Source organism: Falco rusticolus, chromosome 1 (assembly GCF_015220075.1).
Source record: "Falco rusticolus isolate bFalRus1 chromosome 1, bFalRus1.pri, whole genome shotgun sequence".
Taxonomy (NCBI): domain Eukaryota; kingdom Metazoa; phylum Chordata; class Aves; order Falconiformes; family Falconidae; genus Falco; species Falco rusticolus.
In genome coordinates, this window is record NC_051187.1 from 109158372 (window position 1) to 109173726 (window position 15355).

The 15355-nt window shown below is 38.5% G+C and overlaps 1 protein-coding gene across 8 annotated transcripts in view; it reads left to right on the top strand.

Annotated features, from left to right (window-relative positions):
- The first annotated feature begins 3176 nt into the window (after positions 1 to 3176).
- The window catches only part of MAPK10 (mitogen-activated protein kinase 10), a 169223-nt gene continuing 157044 nt past the window's right edge, over positions 3177 to 15355 (top strand). For 7 of the 8 annotated variants that reach the window (XM_037395597.1, XM_037395556.1, XM_037395588.1 and 4 more), the window contains exons 1-2: positions 3177 to 3523; positions 8162 to 8279. The gene's annotated coding sequence lies outside the window, so the exon portion shown is untranslated. Of the gene's footprint in view, positions 3524 to 3557; positions 3716 to 8161; positions 8280 to 15355 lie in introns of those variants that run through there. The other variant, XM_037395564.1, reaches the window with a different exon arrangement.

Sequence of the window (15355 nt, forward strand, 5' to 3'; positions counted from 1 at the left end):
CCCCCGGGCTAGAAATTGTATGTACTTTTTTTGGAATTCACATTTAAAGTAAAACAAGATGAAGTTTTGTAGTTAAAAAGATCAACACTAATGAGTGCTTTAGAGGCACAAAGGGAGAGTATAAGAGCTTAGCTGAAATGAATTTAATTGGCTCATGGTGACTATTGTAGCTGTCTTTATGTTGTAAATACCTGCTTCAGTCTGGTTGATCTTAAATTTAGACTATACCTACTTCTAGTCTTGTCTATCATGGAAAGCATTTCTGCCTGTTAAGGTTGTGACTGCTATTCTGGGAAACAGGGGCCTAAAATGATTGTTTGACTCAAATTTTCTGCGCTGTGTCAGGCCATTATGGTGTTTATCTGAGGCCTGATTCCAGACTGGAATGCATTTTATGGCATCTTGGTATATTTTGGCCCAACCAGTAAGCCATCTCACTGTAAAGACACGAGCTAAAATCACTCAAGGAGTGTGGAGTGAAATGCTGTTAAATAAGAGCTGTTAAATAAGAGGAAGCACCATCCCTTCATTAGAAAAAGCAGCATCTGAAAAGATGTTTTCCATTAGATCTGTACATTTTTTGTGTGTTTGTTCCAAGCACAAATACCATAATTCACTCCAAAGCCTCTGTCACCTCTGCAAGAGCTTAGACTTTTTTTTTAAATTCTCCCTTCCCCCAACCCCAGTCTTGTAATTATGTGAAAAGCAACCACTCCCTACCCCTTCTGCACCAATGAATGGTCAGTTAATGCTATTTTCAAAGGTATTCTCCAATTCTGCTGGCTCACACAAGAGTGTTTTTCCCAGGAAATCTATTTTTGACTGTATCCTGAACCATTTAGGTAATATAGGTAAAATATACATATGAACATATCTTTAAGGAAAAAATATCCCCCTTTGCTCCAGATTAATAGTAAACATACATATATGTGTATATATATTTGTGTATGGTTGCTGTAGTGGAGTCTTTCACCAAATGAGCAAAAGTCTTTTAATAGGTTTTTGAAATGAACAAACACACCAAAAAAGAGGCTAATACGTAGGCTTTATTCAAAGAGGTAATTTAAGTCTGGTATTTTATATATTAGAGTCTTGTTGAAGACAACTGTAAGCACAAAAGAAGTAATTTTGTTAGGGTATTCTCTTGTGATATATTGTAGGATCTGGAAGGAAAAAAAAAATTCTGGAAGTAAAAGGAAGCTCTTTTTATCAGACCCCCTCTGTGCTGGAAGCAGTAGTAGTACTTCTTGTGCAAACATGGCAGTTGAGTATGGTTACAGACACAAAATGGGAATGAAGGTTTTGGTGTGATGAGGGTTTGTGTTGGGGTTTTTTATTTCAATATTTGGTAGTTACTGCTAATTGTGGCTTCTGCTACGCATGTTCCAGCTCCTTTACTTGCCTCTCCTCCCCTCATCACTCAAAAAAAGGCAAGTGTAGTAAACTGTATTTCTGAAGCTTACCTAGTCAAGTATACTATGGTTACTGAGACCAGTTACTTGACACACTAAAACTATCTGGCTTATTGCTTATGTCTATTGTGCAGGTGTTTGCAAACTATGGTGGAGGTTGTACCTTGCTGCCCCTCGTGCCTCCTCAGGACATTGGTGACACTGGCAGGATGCTGGTGACAATGGCAGGACATTCTCTGGGCACATAATGTACCTATGCATGCTGCTTCAGTCTGTCCCATCCAGTCTTCTCTTAGTATAAGGTAAAGCACAGGGAGAACTTTCTGTGGTGATTGCTAGCTTGTGATAGAGTTGTTAAATAAATGAAAAATAATTAAAAAAAGACACAGTGTGGGCAAGTTGGAACCATAGATTTTTTTTTTTCTCACTAGAAATAAATGTATTCAGGCCTTCATGCATGTATATATGCACACAAGGTACACAGATCAAGATGAAAACCTTCGATTCCAATATGCAGGAGAAACAGGCTAATGAAGAAAGGAAAGTGGAAGAATGTGGTATAGTTAAGACAAGAATGGGTAACCTATGACACAGCCAATGACTTCATCTGTAGTTCTGTTACATACTTTGTTTATGGATCATGTTGTCTGTCAGTGTATGACTTGCTAAAGCAACTTGGACGGCCCTCAGAAAGGAAACAGTTACCCAACCTGAGTTCGAGAGTGTCTGTGTTAGGAGTTCCAGGTCACGGGGGGACTGTGTAGCTTTAGCAGTGGTAAAGTCCGTGGAATATTTGGACCACTGGCAGGAAAGCTGTAGTGAGCTCCTTGGAGCTATCTATCAATGTAATTGATACACTGAACAAAATTGGTTTGTTTTCCAAAGAACACAGGTATTCCAGCAAGATAGAATTTTACTGTATTCCTGGCTAGCTCTTATCCCAGCCTAAATCTCATGGAAGTCTAGTTCAGTGTAGTAGTTTTACCAGCGTACTTTCTTTGCTCTTTAATGTCAGAAAACAGGAGACATCCTACAGCTTGATGTATGCACAAGAAATGTCATTTGCGTAAATTTTCAACTTGAGAACATCAGAAATCACTGCCACCTCTGCTAGTTTTGTGAGCTCGAAATGCAATAGCTCCTCTGTGCAATGGGACCTTTTAGAAGTGGCAAGGTTTTAGTTTGAGGATTTGAGGCACTCTAGTAGTGGGCACAACATACCGATAATGGGGAGATCTTTAGCAGTTCCTTGGGTTTCTAAGGGACTCTATTCTCAGAGTTGCATTGCTTTTTCATGTGAGCAATAGCTGCATGAGTAGTTGTGCTCAATAACTGTGAGGAGATGTGTTGTGATTTATTATTTTTTTTAACACACCCTCCCGCCCAAGCAGGAAACTTAAATGAATTTCAAATATTTGCATGATTTCTAGGGCGATGGGCATTTTATGCCTTTGTATATCAGCTACTGCAAACAAAAGAGCAGATCTACACTGCTGTTACTATCGCCTCTCTCTGCTGACTAGCTCCCCGATGCTGCAGATGCCCGAGCTGCCGCTGCTGGTAAGTGCTACAGAAGACTATTCAGCTTCCCTTTGCAGTCTGCTCTGTCCCCTGATTCACCAGGGCGTACCGTAGCTGTGGCTGCAGATTAGACTTTTCTCTCCCTCCCCCTGCGAGACCTCTGTGTGCTTTGACGTCATGTGTGCTCCTTTCAGTTGCCATAGCAGCCCCATTCCCCAAGCTCTCTGCCTGTCTCCTCTGGTAGGTTCCACAATGGTACAGCCAGCATCACGCTGCACAATGGTTTCCAGGCAGTGAAAGAGCGTGATTCAGCAAGCCACTCTTTCCCCCCCCTTTTTATTTCATTATTATCAGACATTTTGCCTCCCCTTTTCTGTTCTGCTCTACCCTGTCCCCCAGGCTTTTATTTAGTTAAGGAAAACAGTGATTTACCTTTAATCCAACTACCCATCTTTTTTTTTTTTATTATTATTATAAATAGCCCATCTTTTCCTCGGCACTGTTTGGAATGTGATTTAAAAATACCACCTAAAGTCGCAGTTTGGGGGAAAGGTTTCTGGACAAGGAGAATAGCTCGCAAGCACGGAATGGTAGGTGGTTGCTGCTAATATTCTATGACTAACTGCTTTTGCAGGGTGGGGTGATGAATATTGATTGCTGTTTAAAAAAAATGGGGGAGAGGGAGAGAGAGAGACAGGCTAATGAAGTAAACTGCTAACCGAAGCAAGAAGGCTGCAGCTGTATATTTTGTGGCCAGAGAACCATCATTTTCCTGTGTTCAGGTGCGTATGAGCTTTTCTCTTTGGATGATTTAGGTGACTGGTGGTTGTGAGAGCAGTGCAGAGGCACATCATGGACAGGAGTGTGATAGTGCTTTACCAGCTGGCTCATGTAAACAGTAGTGTTTTACTCAGCCTCATCACCTCTAACGCTGCTTGGGGGCTTATGGGGGAAGGAGGTGTCTTGCCTTGCAATTCAGTAGGAATGAGTGCATTGTGTGAGTTATATAGTCCATAAAGAGCCGTATAAAATTTGAATTCATAAACATATTTTTTTTAAAAAACAGGATAATGATAAGCAATTAGAAGATCTAGAGAACAGAAGTCTTAGCCTTTTGCAAAGTGGTTGAATGCAAGAAAAAAAAAAAGAAAAAGTGTGTGTGTGTGGAGAAGTGAGTGTTTGACAAACCTTGTTGGATATGGGGGTTGGTTTTATGAAAGTGGTCTTTTAAGGTAATCATCACTCTTCTTCATTACTCTCAGATGCAAGTGAACAGTGCAGCCCATTGAGTCTTACAGAACCACTGAGAGCTTTTGGAAGTGTTTACAGTGTGCTACAGGCCAGTTATTTTGCAAAGAGAATTAACAATCTGTAGATACTGCAGTGAAATGAATGTTGCTTTGCAGGGAAATCCTCTGACAGAAAAGCTATTGCTACAGGAAGAGATGTTGGTTTTGTTTTTTACTGCAGAGAGGCCTTATTAGAAATCACACAAATTTGACTTGGATAATTAAGTGTTACAGCATTGTTTAATAAGCAGGCGGTGCTTCCGGTGAGCCACGATGGGCATGTTTCACACCATTTGTGTACTGAGTGATTGTAAGCTTGTTTACGTGGGCTCTTTTTGCTGCATAGCTTCATGATACCCTCAATGCAGCCTTCCCCTTCTCTCATATGTTCACTGTGAGTTTTGCTAGAGATTTGTTTGAAGACAAATCAACACTATATGAAAATACAGATTTTGAAAAAAATGATGGCATAGAGTAGAATTATTTTTTTTTTTAGGAGGAAAATGCAAATAAGCGTACTGTAAATGATCAGAAGTCTGAAATCAGCTTGCTGGAGGACACAGAGCTTGTCATGCAAGGCCAGCTTCAGAAAAAGAGAAAGGTTAGGATAGAACAGGATGGTGTTGGTACTGTACAGGGCTGTTTGTCTTTGCCCACATGTAAGCTATCTTTTGTTCCTGTGCTTTGAGGAAAGTGGAGTGCACAAAACCTCTGGTATTTTAACCCTCTTTCAGAACATTGCTCTGTAGTCACTAGCCAGGAACACTCTACAGTAGTATTTTCTTCCATGGTGCTTCTGCTGTGTGCTTACTCTTCCTGCTAGGAAAGGTGGCGTAGAAGTAACTTTTCAATTGGCGCAACTTACTGACTTTCTCTTACTGGACACAGATGTGAATGACAAGGGTGATTTGACCTTAGCCATTAAACAATATTCTTTCTTCGTGGCTCTCAGTAAACTGCACTCTTGTGCATTGCTCTCTCCTGCTGTTTCAGAGTACACATAATTTGTTGGGGTCCTGCTGTAATTACGATTTTGTTGAGGTGTCTTGGGATTATAGGGATGTCCCTAAATAGGATAAGGGCAAAAATCACTTAACATGAAAAATAAGTTGCCTTCAGCTGCCTGCTCGGTATTAGAAAATGTCCCTCTCATCATTAGAAATATGTGTGCACACTGAAAGGGCTTTTTATGAGCAGGCCTTAGGGGTGAGTGGGTTTTTTGTAGGTTCCCCCCTGCCCTGCTGTCGGTGGTTGGCAGGTTTGCAGCCATTATTTAGAGATTTAATAGTACTGGATCAATAATTATATTGATATATTTTCATATATATAAAAATACCTTCCAGTGGTGTTACAGTACTTTGCTTGTGAAAGCAAAGGGAGAGCTATGAAATTTCCCTGCTGTGGTATTGGAGAATGTCAGAAGCTCACTTGTAGTTTGCAGTCTGTTGCAAAACTCATGCAATTTAAGGGAGAGCTAGAGCAGGCCCAAAGAAGGAGGGGTTTTAGTATTGCTTTTGCAGACGACACCATAGTTTTATTAAATTTTGGAAGGCAGAAAAGCTGTCTTTAGAGGAACGTCCCTAGCTTTAAAATTGATTACCTCTTAAAGTGTTGTTCAGTAGAAGCTACCCAGTTCTTTGGACGATTCTTGAATAACAGAAAGTATTGCCAGCTTGTTGATAAATTTTCAAAACAAAGTCATTTATTTATTTTTTTGAATGGCAGGCATTCCATACCTCACATTCCACTGGTTACATTTAGAGCTTCTAGCAGTACTAGAGTTGATGACCTAAAAGCCTAGTGATTGCTGTATTACCACAGCTGCTGTGCTGTTATGTCATCAGGCGAAAAGGAGAGAGACTTCACTGATCCATAGTACTGAATAAACGTATAACCTTTCCAATTCCAACGTTTCCAATGCTTGTATTCTGCTACCCTTTTCTATGATTCTTGCATGCTTATGATTTTGAAGGCCACGTGCAAGAAAAATTAACCCTCATAAAAGGGCACTAGTTAAAGGAGAGAATGCTGCATTTGCTGTGAGTTCTTTCTTTCTTGCAGCACCGTCTGTGGAGACAAACATACGAAAACCAGTCTTTCACAGAAAAAATCTCTTGTACTTAAGTAACTATCTAAAACGGATGGGTCTGAAACTGGAAGTGTGAAATATTAGGTGTTTGGGCTGTTTCCTTTCTCCTGGGCTGTGATAGTGAGATTAAATTATAAATCAAAAGCATTACAGGGGATGGGATGGAATTTAGTGGTCCCCTGTCCACCATTTGCAAAAGGTACACAACTTTACTTGAGTTGCTGTACTGTGTTTTAGCCTGATAGCTGTAGACTTGTTAGCAAGCTTTAGAATCAGTCTTGCCTAGTTGTTAGAAGCAAAGGATAAGAAATTAAAATCCTGATACTTTACAGTCTTGTTTGTTATATAGTGAGATTTTTAGTAAGAGATTTGGCACATGAACTCACTAGTGGCAGCGGAATGTTCTCAGCTTCATCTCTACAGAAGGGGTGTGGAGTCATTAGCTTCTGTGTATCTTCAGATATCCCTGGCCATGCCTGGAGCATAGGACAGAGTCAGAGCCCTTGTTACAGCAAGAAAAAGAAAAAGCAGATGTTGTATTTTTAGGCTTCCATGTTTTTTTCCTATCCAAGGCGCAGAGGAGGATGATGATGAGTGCAGACCCTTGCTCTCATCACAGTAGTGACGTGAGAAATTTTGGATGTTTTAGTCTCCCAGGGCTGCTGTCAGCTTTTTACATTGCAATAAGCAGTAAAAGTTGGAGGACCAGAAGAGCCTTCCAGCCAAGTCAATAGCTGCTTCACCAGGATTCTGCACTAAGAGGTCAGGAAATTAGGAACTACAGTTTGAAGTGGAATTTCAGGGAGCCTGAGTATGTGCAACTCTTGTACCAGTTCAGTGAAGTGTAGTGGGCCCTCTCTGATTAAGCCGTTGTTTTCTCATAAGGATTTTTAATCTTCTATTCTTAGTAGAAAGCTTTAGTTCTTCTGAGGTATTTGTGAACATGTTGTTAAACAGTGGTAAGAAAATGTTGCCCAAACCTTCCTGTTGGTCACCTGATTTTGTTCAGTGATTAGACCAGAGCGGTGCATGCTTGATTGTTCCTCCTGTCATTCACTGTCTTAATGCCGCAGCATTTGCTTTTTGCCACATTTCTGGAGGTTGTCTGTAAGTTTCTCACCTGCAAGCACTTTCTCTGTTGACCATATTTTGTTATGTGTTTTATTGTTTGATTTTAAGAGGATGCTAATTTGATAAACAGTAGTAGTAATTCACAGGCCTTTTCTTATGCCTGTATGTATCCATATTGCACAGTTTTTAAAGCTGTTCATAATGTCACCAGTCAAATTTAATTTTAATCCCCAAGCATTGGTAACAGATAACTGTACAAATCATAACTTGTTATAGTGAAAGTTTCTGCTTTTCCTTATTCTAAAGAGAAATTTGAAGATCCAACCTGAGAAAGATAGGATAGAAACAAAAATAATTATTTAAGAACAGTTTATGATTTTTAGTGCCATCAGTTGAAATTTGAACAGTCTTGAATATGAGCTCTTGAGTACTAGTGTTTGCCTACCTTAATTTTTATCTTTTTTTCTTTTTTTTTTCCTTCTTTATTTCTTTGGGAAAATAACCATGACACCTCTCTCCCATTTAAACAACTCTTCATTATGCATTATTACCTATCTCCAGCCTTTTTTCTTTGCATGGAAGAAGGGGAAATTTATGGTATGCATTCTGTCTGTAACTGGATGCTTTACGGTATTATCAGAGGAAAATCTTAAGTCTTTGTTACATGATGTGCAAATATTGACATTCCAGGTTAGCTTAGTTTTCTGAGCTTTTTCTGTGTCTATCAGACTTGAAAAATAAACCCTAAATATTTCTTTCTCTTTTTTGTGTGTGCTTAGGGCTAGTGTTAGAAACTTGTACCAGCAGCAGGCCAGCCAAATATCAGCTATGGCAACCCATGCATGAAGTTGATGCCTTTGAACCATTCCCTATAGATGAGACATAGCACATGCTGTGGTGAGTCAACAATGCATTATTTATTAAATCTTACTCCTTAGCAAACAAAGTAGTGCTTAATGCCAAAGTGCATGCTGATTTTTATTTGGGGGGACAGGGGGACGGGGACAGACAACCAACATTAAAACTTCCAGTAATTTTTAATACACATGAGCATAATGCTGTCTTCTTTCAAAAACCTTTTTCAAGTGTATCATTTCTTCATTGAACATGTAGTTATCGCATAGAGTGCATTAGGAGTATGGTTTTGTTGTAAGTGTGAAGACAGCAAAGTAATTAAAAATAAATCCTGTATCTGCAGTGTTCCGGGTTTGATATAGCCACTATTTTACACCAATTTTTGTAATTAAGGTTTTGCATCACTTTGATTTGGGGTGGGTGAGAGGAAGGGTTTTCTAATTTCTCTTTGAGATGACTGAAGACTAAGGAATACTGACAGAATTTTTTTGCATGTATTCTTTATCCTTGGACAGGAAAATAAATTGTGAGAGTAGTGATGGAAAGCAAATAGCCTTTTTAAAAGTACTCTGTGGCTTTAAATATCTGGGAGTCTGCCCTTAATTTCAATGCATATTTCATGCATAATAAGTAATTTTGATCCTGATAATTCCTGTAAGATGGCTTTGGTATACCTTTGGGAGATGAGGAGTTGTTCTTAGGTGTCTCATGTAATCACAAAGGGATTATTGTGCAACCTTGTAACACTTGAAGGTAACCAATTTTCTGTTCAAAACAAGCTTATCTTCATTTCCCCCCGCCCCTATTGCTAGCTAGATGTTTGTCAGCTGCACTCACCATAACCAGCATAAACTGAAAGCCAGCAGCTTTAAAAGGAAGCCACAGTTCCAAACTGATCTGTAGACTTCAAGCAGATCTTGTGTGATTTGGCCTTTAACAATAGCCAGCATCAAATGTTATTCCTGGTGTTATTACACAAATAAAGCGTAGGTCCAAGTCACTAAAAAAATTCTCCTGTCTTGTTAGGGGATAGAACTTGTTGTAAACTGCAGTTCAGTCAGAGGTGGAAACACATAGTACGTACTGACTGGTGGGTAGTAGTGGTACGTGGCTAATACAACAGTAATGAAATGAGTGCTCTGATGGCATGTCATTTTCATCCTTGATAGAGCTGCTGAAAAAAAAAATGTAACAGGTGTCAGTTAAATCAAATTGACTCTGCTCTGGAGTGAAGTAAGAGAGAAAGTAGCAGAGCCTACTAGTCTATTGAAAGAATCTGTTCTGTTGAAGCCGAAGGGGTTTCCCTGTGGGAGAAACCATACATTGGACTTGTATAGTGATTTGTGCCATGAGGAGTCCCAGTCTGGGTGCTCATGTCCTTGACTTGTAGACATCCAATGGAAGCAAAACATTTATGTAGAACTTACGACCACCCTATATTACTACTATTTTTAACTTATGGTTTTTAAGGCCTATTGCATTTGTCCTAAGGCAATTCTTCTTAGCAGGCTAGCCTTCTTCTTGGTTTAATATGTGGGCTATAAAAACTGTGACACTTAACCTTTCTTATATGAATCAGTTTGGGTGAGTTTTGAATCCATGATGAAGCCCAAAACCATACAACCATTTATTTATTTATTTTTAAATTTCTGTGTTTAGGACCATATAGATAACCTGCTGTTTGCAGATAATGAGTGTTTTAAATAAACTGGCCACAGCAAAGTATATATGATTTATAGTAATTGGTAGGGTTGTGCAAATAAGGGATTTTGTTAACATGTCCATAATGAACAGTAGCTACAGTGGTGTTGTGCACATGTTAATACAATTAGCCCATACTCATGGCAGTTCAGTTCCTCTCTCCATTAACATTTTATAAATTGCTGCATATGTAGAAACATCTTTTTGAAGAAGCTGGGTGATGATAATTCCCACTCTCAGCAATTTTACATTTAGTAGTATATGCAATGCTGTCTACAAGCAGTGTGACTTGATAATTTCTCCTTCAGGTCACCAGGAAGTCTTTGTCTTAATGTTGTAACTATTGATATTGCTGTGTGGTATTTGAAGCATTTACCAATGGCTCTGTTCAGTGTACTTTCTCTCTGAGTTCAGTGCACATCTAAGCTATGTTGTCCAGCTTTGTTCTTCACAATTTAGATTCTGTGATAGGTAATCAGTACAAATAAACTGCAGGTTTTCAGAAATGGTATACGATACGAATCAGAAGAACTCACAGATGTCATTGGTAGGGAGCTGCTTGAGAAGTTTTCCTCCCAGCTGACATAATTTTAATAGACAAAAATAGTTAAACGTTTTAAACAGAAACTAAAGAGTTCAAGGTCTTGTTCTGAAGCTAAAGCTCCACAGAATATGTCTGTAGGTGTCTTCAGCATATAATACAATCCTTTAGCATGTATTTTAAGTATTTTATGTGTATGAATTAGGGATACAATCCTGTACACATGCATGAAGCAAATACAATTGGAAATCTGGGGCCTTGATGTGCAAATGCTTACGCTTTCTGTGGAGGTTCTCTTCAGTTAATATTGATCATTAAGGCATACAAATCACTTTGAATGCATAACTGTATTTTGCATCCAACCATTTCTTCTACGAAAATGCAAGCTTTATAACTGTGGAACTTGTATGTGAAATCAGAAACCAGGTCTAAAAGCATCTAGCACTAGCATCTAACCATCACAGTTAAATTAACTGTCAAGCAGCTTTTAAAAATGGTCAGGAAAAGTATCATTTGGAGAACAAAAATACTTAGCAGTATTCGTCACAAAAAAGAGCAGGTAATGAAAAAACTTAGGCTCTTTTGTTTAACATGAAAATAAGGTTAGTGCTATGGGTGATGGGAGTTTTGTAAAGCTGAGTTATAACTTTGGTAGAAATCATGTGAGAGGCTTTAATATATCTATGCAGATGAACAAGTGGGGGATAAAGTAATTTTTTTTTTAAAAAAAGCTTTTATAGAAAGCTCCTCAAATGTTTCTTTTTCACAAAGTCTTAGCTTGGTATTTTGCAACCAAAGTTGCATGTTTTTATGAAACATTGTGTTGGCTTCTCTTATGTTCTTCCCTGTGTAAGTGCTAAGTGCACAGAGAAATTCTAAACTCCATCTAGCCAAGTAAATGTAAAAATAGCTCTAGTGAGTTTAATATGGTTACACCAGACTTGTATCAGAGGAGCTCAGAGCACATTTTCTCTGAGAAACCTGTGTTCTGCTTCTCTGATAGAAAAAGCCTATTTATATTAAATTTTCTGCATATGATAAATGTAAAAATTTGTTATCTGTTATTGATGGTGGTGATGTAATGAGCAACATTTTTCCCATTTGAGAATTGTTGCCTTAGCATATTTTCAAAAGCTATTTGTCATGTGATCAACTTCATACAAAGGTTTTCCAGAAGTGACCTGTAATTGTCAATGCTTTAACTGTTCACCTTCCCTACTCTTCACCTTCCCTGCTCTTCAAGGAGGATGGATGTTTTGTTTTCCAGAAAGTGCTGAGATATTCACTTTGAATTACCAACTTTTCAGTGGAACCACTTCATCACCTTTTATTTTAATAAACTTTACTGGAAATACCCATATAAGGGAATTTTCCTGACTCTTCTTGTTGATTCTTTTTCCTTTATTTGGTTTTGGTTTGTGGTTGGGTTTGTTGATTTGGGGTTTTTTTTGTCTCCTCAGGATATTGTTTTGTAGGATTTTTTTCACTCCCTTTTAAGCACAGATAGCATTTTATTTTCCCCTGTTATTTCTCATTCTGATTCATATCCCTTTTCCCTCCATCTTTGGTTTGTCTTTACTGATCCCTGCAGCCTGTAAGATTAGTATTTTAATTAAATGATACTGAAATGCAGCATTGTCACCTCTTGCAGTATTTGGGGTTTTTAATGCCCTAGGCTGTGTCACATACATATGAGAAACTATGAGCTTTTTTTTTTAATAATAATTAGGGTTTTCATCCTTATTCCTGGAAAAAAAACCCAAAAAACAAAACAACATCAAAATAAAGCTTAAGTATATGAATGCTTGAGGCTTCAAAAATGTATAACTCTCCCACCAAGATGATTCTGTAGTGGTATCTTAGAATTCTGGGGGCATATAACATGGTTCTTAGACTTCTGGGACTGATAGTCTTAAAAAATTATTTTTACAGTTAGTTGGAAAGTGAAGATTTGCTGTCTTTCTAAATGCTTGTAAAGACACAGACATACTTCTGTTCTGTATCTGTGTCTGCGTGCCTCCAGTTGCCTGGATTGGCCTAGGAAAAGCCAAGGTATTTGCTCATTTAAAAAGTAAAAATGAAATTCTTCTAAAAAACTCAAGTGCAGATGCCTGTCTTTGGGGATCTCTAGTTGTTTTAATTTCACTTTGAAATACAAAATGAAATGCTTTTATTCTGCCATATGTCTGTCTGTGCTTATTGAAAAGGAGTGAACTTACTTTACTTCCCTGTACCAGGTGTGACCTGTGAACATATCACACAAAACATTTGTGTGCCTGCTGTGTTTTTTGAGTTGCTGATGGAAAAAATAACTGTGCAACCTGGCAGGCTAGTTCAGTATTTGGCAGGCTCCCCCTCAACCTTTTGGAAAATATCCAGGACTATTGCTGTGGAATATGGGAGTAGAATGTCAGACAAATATCTTCTGAACCTTTGAGCAGTTTTTCACTGTGATCCTTATGAGTTGTATTAAAATAATTCAAATAGCCTGCAGAAGAATAAGTGGAAATGCCAAATCAATAATAAAAAACACAGAGAATGGTGCCAGCAGAAGGGTGGAAAGGAGACCAAGACAGCAGTAAATTCAGCTATGTTAATGGGTATGGCATATGAACCCATATTATATAAAGTGGTGGGAAGTATTTTCTAACCACAGGGGGAAATATTTTGCCTGCTTCCTCTTCTAGACTAGTCAGTATGGTGTGTTGACTCTGTGCCTATTTCTGTGTCTACTGTTCTTAGCAAAAGAGCTTTTTCTTATTGCAATCTGTCAACAGGAGCAGAAACTTGAACATACTGTGTAATACCATCAGCTTTTCCTCTGCTCACCTTCCCTCTGCTGTTGTGTGTATCAGGAAGAATGGGTAGCATTGACTGCGAGTGAAGAGCATAGCTCTTGTAGAGAGAAGCATCTGCAGTACTGGCAGCATCAGCTAGCACATTCATGCTCACTGCACTAAGGCTTAGGTCAAGCTGCCTGAAGCCACCAGTATGCTAACCGCTATACTTCAGGTTAGCTGCTTTAAGCTTTTGGGGCAACTATTTAAAAAAAAAAAAAAAAAAAAGAGTAAAAAGTAAAAGAGAGATGTACAGGATTATCGATGCAATGCAGCAAGTATGATGCTAATGTCATGAACCTTCTCTCAACTACTGTGTGTTGGGATGGAGTGTTGCAGACTAGTGAGGGATCAAAGGCACACATGCATGATGGAGGACTATCCAGAAGGGTGAGGTTATCCAGAGGTTATTTAAACTCATCGTACATCCACAACCTCATCTACAGCACGTGAAGTATCCTTGTTGTGTTGGATGCAGACTGCTGTGTGGTAGCAGGTTGGCAAGAAGAGAGTGAACTTTGCAGGCATGGTGCAGTACTCGTGCGTTCTTAATATGCTCTAAATTCCTACAAAATTACTAAGAGCAATTCACTTGTGATGAGTTTGAGGAGATGTAATTATTAAATAGGCATTCTTGAGCTGCTGGATTTTGAATAGCTCTGGCTTTGTTTTATAAGAATCAGAATTCTTCAGGCTTACAATTTTATCTCTTCAAAGAAAAATAAGAATCTAACAATAGCCAGTAGTCTCACAGGAAGAATCCATCTAGCAAAGGCTTCTGTCCTCAGTAGCCATTAGCTAAATATTTGGTGAAGGAAAGTGAGAATAAGATAAGCAATTATTAATGTGTCCTTTTGTATTCCAGAAGGCTGATTTTTTTTGAGACAGAAGTTGTTTCTTTGTGTTAAAAAATTTGTTTGGTAATTCAACATTTTCTGCCCAATTTGTGTTTTATGAACTCTTTTCTAGGTGCTTAGTATGAAGAACAAGTTCTGGCTGCATTACAAGTGCAGCTTGTCAGGTGTAGATAGTAATCTTATCCCAGAAAAATAAAAATTTCTCGTGTGAACCCACTGTAAGACTGCAGGGGTTTTGAAAGTACTATGAAGACATAATAGCATCCTGATAAGAAGTTTTGATTCATAGCAGATATTAAATCATTGCTAAAGGTAATGTTTATACAGCAGACTCTGAAATAATTTATCATGTATGTAGCTTTGTGTTAACATGGCTACTATCCCAAGCTAGTTCATCAAGATCCGTGCAGAATATGATACAGAGACTTCCTAATCTGCTCCCTTAATGCTTTTGTTTCTGGCTGTAACTCCAGTTAGGTATTCAGCTAGTAGGGTTGCTTTCCTTGAGTAGTGCATAGGGTGGGCTGAGCCGATGTCAGTGCTCTCTGTTCTGGCCTTCCAACACTGCATGAGAGGGGAGAAGGATGGGAGGGTTTTCTTGCCTTGTAAGCTGTTAGGATTGAAACAGGGCACACAAGAGAAAGCAGGGAAGAATTAATTACCCTGTGTCTCAGAGAGTGGATGTGAAGGTTTGACTTGGTTGCACATCAGAACCAGATGACATAATGACCTATAATGGTATCCAAATGTTTCTGTCCCTGTACTCTCAAAGCAATTTCTTTTCTCTGAACCTAAGTGGTTACTGTTGTTGGCAGGTTTTTACCTTTAACTTCACTAATTCATACTGTCTATATAATTTACCTCAGAAAATTCAGAGATAGTTTAAAGATTGGCTCCTATCCTTAAATAGGAACATTAAATAAATAATAAAAGGGGGGGGGGGCACGCAAAAAAGAAAAATACATTTTGATGCTGATTTTCTTGAAACAAAAATAACCAAAAGATCCTCTCTGAGCTTTCCTGAAAAAGGTCTGCATGATTGAATTGTGAATCACAATGCTGCTTAAATGCCTGCATTAATTTTCTGTTTGATTTCAGTTATCAATGTGTAGATAGATGTTTTTATGGCATCATGAATGCTTGATTTGCTGTTGTACTTAAAATTAATTTTATTATCTGTCA